Source organism: Magnolia sinica, chromosome 3 (assembly GCF_029962835.1).
Source record: "Magnolia sinica isolate HGM2019 chromosome 3, MsV1, whole genome shotgun sequence".
Classification (NCBI taxonomy): domain Eukaryota; kingdom Viridiplantae; phylum Streptophyta; class Magnoliopsida; order Magnoliales; family Magnoliaceae; genus Magnolia; species Magnolia sinica.
This window is the reverse complement of record NC_080575.1, coordinates 45,027,305-45,036,143: the sequence shown is the minus strand read 5'-3', so window position 1 is coordinate 45,036,143 and position 8,839 is coordinate 45,027,305.

Here is an 8,839-nt window from a genome sequence, read left to right as displayed (position 1 = left end):
ATAATATATATATATATATAAGTACATTGGGTCCATCCAAACAATGGATGGTGTGGATCATCACCTGCAATGGAGTGGGCCACTCTGTCTGTTGTAGATGGACGGGTAGATGTAGCACATATTGGTGGGATCCACACCATTACAAAGAAAGAGAGAAGGAGAGAGATAGAGGGAAGTATACGGTGAGATAGAGGAACCCCGCCACTATGGGCCCTCTTGATTAAATCACATACATCCAAATGGGTCCCACCAACAAGTGGGCCCTAAAATTTAAATTAATGGAAAAACACCCACCTTATCTTCCTTCTTCTTGGTCTCTTAGACTCCAATGCCCCTCAGCTTCAACTTTGATGGAGGATGATGGACTCTTGATGGTGAGGATGAGAGATGGGAGGGTGTAGATGGATGATGGAAGGTGGACCACACTTGAGAGGGAGAGGAGGCTTGGACGTTTGGGGCTTGGGGTTGCTTGGAGAGATATGAGAAAATGAGAGAGAAAATGAGAGGATGGGAGTGATATGAGGTGATGGAGTGATGGGTGTAATTAATGGGGCATGGGTTTGTTTGAAAAGTGAGTAAAGGAGGGATGGGTGAAGAGAGAGAGAATTGACTTTGTGAAGAAAGAGGTATGGGTTGTTGTACTTGAGATAAGGTTGCATTTAATGATGATTGATGGGACTTATTGTGTAGAGATTCCCTCGAAATCCGCAACGCGCGGTGTTTCTTCGGAATAAACGCTGATCGGCATCTTCTTACCTGAGTATCGGTTCGGTGCGCAAGTCACGGCGTTGGAACCGCGGCGACGACGCGGTCGCCAAGACATAAGTTTCGGATCGAGCCGACGTCGGTGCGCGGGACCTGGCTTAGGATCGTGCGCAAATACCGAATACGGTGCGAAGGTTGCCGAAATTTAACCGGAAGGACCGCGGAAGCTAACAGAATGGTACGGATTAGGAGGGAGAATGATTTTCCTAGATGCATCTCCCTTAGGTGAATTTCTATTTGAAGATATATGTTCAGTAGGTGATTTAAATACGTGAGTTCTAACCTAATTATCATTGTTATTGATTAACATTTTCTTCATCTTTTTATTAAGTCAGATAATTAGTTTCAACAACACCCTCATATGGTTGGTCATTTTAGAAATGGTTGGAAATTCTATCTTCTTTTGTAACAATCCTCTATGGATGCTTTTGCATTGGTGTGTTGATTTCTTAGTCAAGATATATTTACTAGTTTAGTTTGTGACTGTGGATCAGGCTCTTTTTAAGATCAAACATTCAAATTTTAGGTGCCCAACATCTCCCCAAGTGTGGCACATAGGGGAAGATCTTGAACTACTTCCTGAAGCCCTTTTGGATTATCGGAAGGGTAAAGGTCATGGGATGCAATTTTCTATTAAGTTTAAATCCTTTATTGTTTCCAAAAGGCTTACCCATGCCAAGATATTTCTTTATATGTTCATCTTATCTTTCACCTCATAGGTAGACATAATTCAAAAGCTTCTTTTCGTATCTTACTCTAGACAGTTAAGTCCTTAAAGAGCAACCCGCTCTGATACCAATTGAAATTGCGTGGATTGTCTACCATGGCACGTGCAAAAGTTTGGTGGAGCTTAGAATTACCGATAAATCCTAGAGGGGTGATGGATGAAGATGACCACTTTAATTTTTTTAAAAAAACCTAATTATCTAATTTACTAATTAAAACTTATAAGAAAAATTAACACTAAGGCTTCCAAGCCAAAGTGGGTCTAATCGCATAAACTATAAATGATCTACTAATCAAGCAACTAGTCTATAAGAGATAATAAACTTATGTGTGCTTACAAGTTAAGTACCTAGCATACAATCTAATTTAATTATTTATATATTTTAAATAAATAATTGCATAAGTAATGATAGAATTGTGCTCAATTGACAATCACAAACACATGCATGTATAGTAGTTCGGTTTCCGTACTCCACTCTCGATGGACACACTCTCATCGAATGTATCAGCATTCACTATCTTATAAGTTATCAATAAGTTTACGTCTAATCTTTGTATGTATACACAATGACCTAAATGCACATACACTCTCATGTCGGAGGAACACGTTGTAAATGCTATCTTATCTAGCTCCTAGGTTTGTCAAATTTTGTTATGCCAAAACCTCTTGGAATCTGTATCTTGTTTAGCGGTTATTGTAAGATCAACTTTATGTCATCCTTGCCAATCTTGTCCACATTCAAGTACAAGATCAAGACATTCAAGTACAAGATCAAGAAGTTCAAGTACAACATCAAGAAGTTCACTTTCAAGAATAAGAAGTCAAGTACAAGATCAAGAGGTTCAAGAACAAGAAGTTCAAGTACTAGATCAAGTCTTTAAGCTTCAACTACTTCAAGAGAATGATATGTGATGAATCAATCTCATAAGTAAGGTTTGTTTGACCTTTGACTGACCTTAGGATAGGTTATAAAATATCATAAGTCATTTGATAATTTTATAGGTCATTTTTTGACCAGTCCTAGTTATGGTTCGACTAGTCTTGACACTAGCTCGACCAGTCCAAGAATTTTCTCGACCAGTCCAATGTTTGTTGTGAATTTTTAGAATTTTCTTTTGGACCCTCGACCAGTCCTGGAGACTGCTCTACCAGTCGAGTGAACAGTGGTCGACCAGTCGAGCAGCCTCGACTCAAAGTCCAGCAACATTTTTGGGTCCCACTCGACCAGTCGAGCAAGCCACTCGATCTTATCTTATCGCGCCAGAAATTTTGAAATGTTGTTGGTTCTTTGACCAGTCGAGCTAACCACTAGGCCAGTCGAGTGAACAATATTTTTGTCTATAAATTGAGGATAATTTTCAGAGTTTTTCAATTCATTCAAAGCTATTTAAGCCACAACTTTGAGAAACTTGTCCCCACATTCGAGAAGCTAATTGGTTAGTATTTAAGATTCTTTTAATAACTTTTTTGTATTTGATTTTGTGATCTCTATTCAATTCTATTTCTTTTGAAAAGGGAATATTGATTTTACCCTTTTTAAGATCAAAATCAAATCAAGTTAGCCCAGGTTGATTTAATCTAAAAATCATTTAGACCTAAGAACCTTTCATATGTGAGATTGGACATTGAACATCTACATTGAATTGGTTCTACCGGGCTTCATTAGAAGAATCTTCAGATAAGTACATTTCAATTTTCTGTATTTGGTTTGTAAGATTGCCAGAAAATCTTTCATTTTTGGTTTTGACTAAGATAGCCAAAAAATCTCAGTGAGTGGGGTTTTTAATTGTAGTAGCCCTTTAAAAACACAATTGTGAAGGTTTTGGGTGAACCTTGGAAAACCTATTTCGTAGTGAAAGCCAATATCCCGTGGGTAAGGATATTGGGAGTGGAGTAGAGGTGTGACTGTTTTTTTTAATAGTAGGTATACACACAAGTGAACCAATATAATTGCTGGAGTTCTGGTGAATGTTTATTATTGTGCATTTGTGATGAATGGTTATAATTTATTTTTTGCACATGTGGTGAATGTTGTAATGCAGTAGATATTTATTTCTATTTTATTCTTTATTTCTCCATATTAGTTTGGGACTTTGATACACAGACCGTTCTAGAAATCAGGTTGTCCTACCATAAGCCATTGGTTTTTGGTGTAAGGTTGTCCTTAGAACAACATCTGTATCAACCTCTCAATACTTGTGCATTTGAGGTTGCTATTTATTTCTACTATTTGGGATTGATAAGTGCTATCTTGTTCTAGTTCTTTCTTAATTCTGCATTTAAAATTTAATTTGGCATAATCCTATTCACCCCCCCTCTAGGACTCTTAGCTTGGCTTTCTCACACGTTTCCACCGGTCTTAGTGGATCCCCCAAGAGACTTTAGTTAGTTTTCTATCGGCTAATCAACAACCACTAACATTCCTAATTCAAGGCCTTATATTTTTCTCTCGCCAGAGGTTTCTATGGAGACTAACACATACGTATCTATGTCTGATGATTGCGGTCCTTGTAAGCCCCGTGTCTTAGTCTGTACCCTTTCGTAGGCTTCCGCGATCTTTTCAGTTGAATTTCGGCCACCTTCGACCTTTATCTGACGTTTGCGCTCGACCCTGAGACGCATGCCGTCAACCAGAGTTGGCTTGACCCGAGACTTGTACCCTAGCGACCGCGCCGTCCCTGCAGTTTCGATGCCGCGTCTCGCGTACTGAGGCGATACCCAGGCCAGGAGATGTGGGCCCGCGTTAGGTTCGAGAAAAACGCCGCGCGTTGTAAAACCCAAGAGAATCTTTACAACATGTCACCTCAATCCATCAATCAATCCCATCAAGGGTCAAGTACACCATCACCTCACACCCATCCCCAAGCAACCCCTAAAGTCAAAAGTTCTTACACAAGCCCATACCCCTTCTTACCCAACCTACCCCTAAAGTCAACAAACTCTTACACCACCCATCCCTCTCTCCCATCCATCACTCAATCTCAACTTCTCTCTCTCTCTCTCTCTCTCTCTCTCTTATTTCTCCTTTCCTTTCCAAGCAACCCAAACCACAAGAAAAATAATCCTACGTCCAAGCATTTCCCAAACCTCCATGAGAAGATTTTATGTGTGGCCCACTTCCTAATCCTCTCATCTCCCATCTCAACCATCCAAACTCCATCTCTTCTGTTAGGATCGAAGCTAAGGAGCTAAGGAAGCCAAGGGAGTAAGAAGAAGTGGACGGTGGGTGATCTCGGACCCACATTTCTATCCTTTTGTAATTATTTTTTTAGATCTAAGGGTCCACATATGGTGGGACCCACCTTAATGTATGTTTGTATACAAGAGGGGCACATAGTGGCAGGGCCCCTCCGTCATCATCGATCTCTTCCCTCCTCTATCTCTCTCTCTTTCTATGATCATGGCCCACCCATGATGTGTGTATCTTACCCAAGCCATCCATTTTGGTTGGCCACCGTGATCCCTGTTTGGGGCTTGCATGACTGGACGGTCACACAGGCCCGGATGAAAGGGAAAACACAAATATTAGATTTATCCAAATCTGGTGGGCCACGTCCATGTGGGACCCACCATGATGCTATGTTATATTCATGACCATCCAACGTCCCTGGACGCTGGATGTGGTAGCAATGAAGTGTGGACTGACAAGTGGGGTGGCTGACGGTGGTGTGTGAGTAGACAGTGGTAGCAGTGAAGTGTGTGTTGATAGTCGGGGTCCATGGCACCCATCCACGCCGTCCATCCTTTTTGATGGGCCACATCATGGTGTATGTGCTTTATTTAGACCATCCACCACCCCTGGATGGTGGGACCCACGTCCATGTAGGGCCCTCCCTGACACACCCAGACCCATAGATCCAATGGTAGGCTGAGTGGAAGATACCTCCTTTCAACGCTGAGGTCTTGGCATTGAATGCCTAGTGGGGGCGGCTAACAGTGAAGTGTGACCTGACGGTGGGGTCCATGGGATCCAACCATGCCGTCCATCCATTTGGAGTGGGCCACACCATCATGTACGTGTGGTGTCCACCGTCCTTGGATGGTGGGACCCACCCCACGTGTGAGGCCTTCCTTAATGTGTGTGAATGTCCAGGCCGTCCTGGACGTGGCACGTTATGAATATAATATTAGTATATTATATTATATTAATATAATGTATGATGTAATATATTATATATTATATTATAATATTATATAATACCATGCATTATCTAATGAGGGTGGGCCCTACGTGGGACCCACCTCTACCTTTAATGCAGAAAAACTGCATGTGCAGCAGATGGCTTTTAATATATTATATATATATATACACATATATATTATATTACATGTCGTGGTGGGCCCTATGTGGGACCCACCTCTCCCTTTTTAAGGCAGCAATGCTGCATGTAACATATATATATTATTATATTCTATGTTATATATATATATATATATATATATATATATATATATATATTATACATGATGGTGGGGCCCTACGTGGGACCCACCTCTCTTTTTTAGGCAACAAGGCTGCACGTGCTACAGCTATACAACTGCTCTCTTAACGTTAGCAGCCCGCAGGCCCACCTTTGATGTATATTTTGTATCCCACATCGTCCATCTGACAGTGGGACCCATTCCATATGTATGTGCTCCATCCCTGTGGTGTGGGCCCCGATGATGTATGTGCTTTATCTACACCTCCACTGTTTGGACGGTGGGGCCCACCATGATGCATGTGTTGTCTTCATGCCGTCCAACCATTTGTTAGGTCATTTTACAGCATTGGAAAATGGGTGAGTCTGATCTAAAGTTCAAGTGGGCCCCACCATTTAAATAGTGGACCGTGACATCCACCATTCAAACTCCTATGAACCATAGTAGTTTCCAATTAAATTGATATTTGTTTTCACTTCATCTATCTCTATGCTAACTTATGAATAGGTCGGATCTCAAAAAAATGCATAGGGGTGGGCCCGATTTTGATATATATTCGGCCCAATTGATTCGGTCCATTCGATTCGGCCCATTTGACTCGGCCAATTGATTCGGGCCATTAATTCGGGCCATTTAATTCGGCCCATTTAATTGAGATTCCATCATGATGTATGTGATAATGTTTTTGGCGGTCATGCCGTAGGACCAATGTTGGTTAGATGTCCTCATTGTAACCTTCCCTTAGGCCTTTTAGGCCTAATCTCTTCGTGGGTTAACTCAAATAAGTGCGCCCCATTCGTTGTATGTGATTGACTGATTCCGATTACCAATTTTGATTATCGATTATGTAACAACATAACATCATGATACATGTCCACACGCATCATCTGCATGCTTGTGATGAGATGAGTGATTGATCATAGCACATACCTTCGAGTAGATTGTTTATGAGCTCCCTGATAGGCAGAGTTGCCCTACATGAGCGCGCGATACGTACATGTTAGCTGTATGACTGGATTGCGTGATTCATACATCTTGCATTGCATGACATAGTTATTGTACGCCCTAGTGACATTAGGGCCGTAGCCACCACAGGCATATCTTGCTAGGATTGGATACCGAAAATTTGGTTCTACATGGGGTGCTATAGATATCCCTGGGTAAAAGTCCTTAAACCCTTATGGTACCAGGAGGTTGCTCCAACGTTTACACCGAGTGGGTGCATAAGCACCTAGTGCCAATTACCAGAAGGTCGTGCTTTCCACTGTGTCATGGTCGGTTGGAAAGGGGTGCGACATTACCTGCCCGAGAGGAGGGGGCAAAGTTAGACTGAGTTTGACCAGCTCGAGGAATGGGTTCTCTATCGACGAGCCGAGCCCGATATTGACAGACGGATAATGAGGTCTCTTCCACTCGCCTTATTGTGCGCGATGGGGCGACAATTTGGTTTGGAGTGTACTAGACCCCGGTGATATTTCAGAGTTGAGCTGTATTAGCATGTGGACTTAGATGAGGATTCGTATGCTTGAGTTGCATCTCGCATTGCATGACCTTAGTACGGCCGAATCATTCATGCCTCGCATCGCATGGCCTTGGTACGGCCAACATCATTCATGCCTTGCATCACATATCCTTAGTACGACTAATGGTATCCATGGATTCATCAATATGTTCTACATTACTCTGATACTGCATAACTGTATTACTACTTTGCGCACACACTCTCGCCACCCTCTAAGCTTTCTATAAGTTTATGCACGACCGTTGCATGCAGGTGACATTGGACCGCAGTAGCGCTGAGGCAGGAGCGCATAACAGATCATCTTGAAGCTTTTTATCCATTGTCATTGTATTTTCCTTTATACTCATTGTACTTGTAAAGTTTTTTATCATAGTGGAAATGTGATGGAGTTTTTAGTTGTTGTTTGTGGGTTATGCCTTTGGTTATGCTTATTATTAATCAAACTGATGTTGAAAATCCTCCTCGTAGCATCCCAGGATCGGAACCCGGTGAATGGGCGTTGGGAGCCGAGAATGGGGTATTATGGAGGCTGTCGGCGCTGAATTCGGCGATCGAGAATTTTATGAGCCCGATTTCTGAGTTCGGGGCATGAAAGTCCTAATCCAAGGTCCTACGTACACTTCCGCCGTAGGCTCCTCGTGCAGTCTAACATGTACATACCTGTGTTCGGTGAATTCGGCCTTATAAAAGATCTTAGGTCTTACATAAGAACCTATTCAAGTTTGAGTCACAAACTCTACATTCAATCTTACACAAGGAAATAGTGTGAATAAACCCTATAATTAACACTTGTCGGATTGAGCCCATTTCGTAGTGCCTTCTTGAGATGCTTTTTCAATAGTCTCCCGTGCTTAAACCGACTTTTCAATCGCTCTCACGATTTTTGAATGCCAATACTTTATCTCCTACGATTAACTGTCTTGTATATGATGCTCCGATGAGGTGATCAAGGTTGTGGGATGATGGTGAAATCTCTTAACATTAAAGGGATAGTTGTTTTCCAAGAAGGATTCACCTAACTGGGTGTTGTAAGTGCTGTTATATTTAATACACATAAATTGTCAAATTTTGTAAGATAAAAGTGTTTTAAGGTCAGATCACATGTATGTAATCACAACTACTCTACATGCCTAAAGATCAGCTTAAGATCGACTTATGATCAACTCAAGATCATCACATCTTCTTAAGAAGTCAACGCCCAAATTCAAGACAAGATCAAGTCAAAGTTCAAGATAAGTTGTCCTATATTTGCTAAAACACAGGCGGTATAACCCTAAAAAGACCTTAGGTTCAGGTACTTTCAGAAATTCATTAACTTGGGTTTTAATATATAGGTGTTTTTGTTCTGGAATTCAGCCAGCCTAACTTTTAGTTCTGCTAGCCTAACTTCCTCAACTAGCCTA